The following is an 896-nucleotide window of genomic DNA, read 5'->3' as shown; positions in this document are numbered from 1 at the left end:
TGGAGTGCAGTGCTATGTTTGGATGCTGAGAGTTAAGCATGTGACCACCATTTGGTGAAGGTAGCGGTGAGAGGCCATGTAGGAGTACATGGTGGGTTGTCTCACTGGAACCGTCCTTAAGCACTGAGTTCTGTATATGTTGTCCAATGACTAGCTACTACCCCACATTGGGTTCCGGTAACTCTACCCCTCTCGACTTATTAACCAACTTGATCTCTATCCAGGAGTCGCAACTAGTTTCTTGTGTTTGTAGGTAGTGTTATTTTTCTACCAAGTGGCACCCGACAAGGTGGGCTTGGGACAGACTAGGCACACATGGCCTGGTGTACCAAGTGGCACCCGGATGGTGGGCTCGAGAACCCTACACACATCATTTGGGGCCGTGATGGAAACCATGGCCGGATTCCCTTGCGGATAGAACCCGAATATGCGATAAACCTGGACTAGGGTCTTGTGTGGTTAGTCAGTTCATGGCCGACACCCTCGCCCGACTCCCACTTGAAGGTTGCCGATATACATGATGTGTACATGGCGGTAAGTGGCGAGAGCGTGTGTGAAGAAGTACACCATTGTACAGTTAACATGATCTATTTGAATAGCCGGGTCCGCGGATATGGACTTCTTGGATGCTTACGTGGTACATAGACAACTTGAAGTGGATACTCTAAAATGCTCAAGACAAGTGTGAGTGCTATGGATGGCCTTCTCGTAGGGAGACGGGGATGAATCCATAGTGGTGTATTGTGTGGTGACTAGTGGACTCGTGTGCGCCATCTCACCTCAAAGAAGTTAGTCGTAGTCGTAGAACAGGATAGGCACTGAGTCAAAGCTAGCTTGTTGGAACTAAACCCCACATTACCTTCTTGATACAAATGCATGTATGATAGGATCTGATG

This window comes from Triticum dicoccoides, chromosome 6B, assembly GCF_002162155.2.
Source record: "Triticum dicoccoides isolate Atlit2015 ecotype Zavitan chromosome 6B, WEW_v2.0, whole genome shotgun sequence".
NCBI lineage: Eukaryota > Viridiplantae > Streptophyta > Magnoliopsida > Poales > Poaceae > Triticum > Triticum dicoccoides.
The sequence above is the reverse complement of the archived record's forward strand: the minus strand, read 5'-3'. Positions refer to the sequence as shown.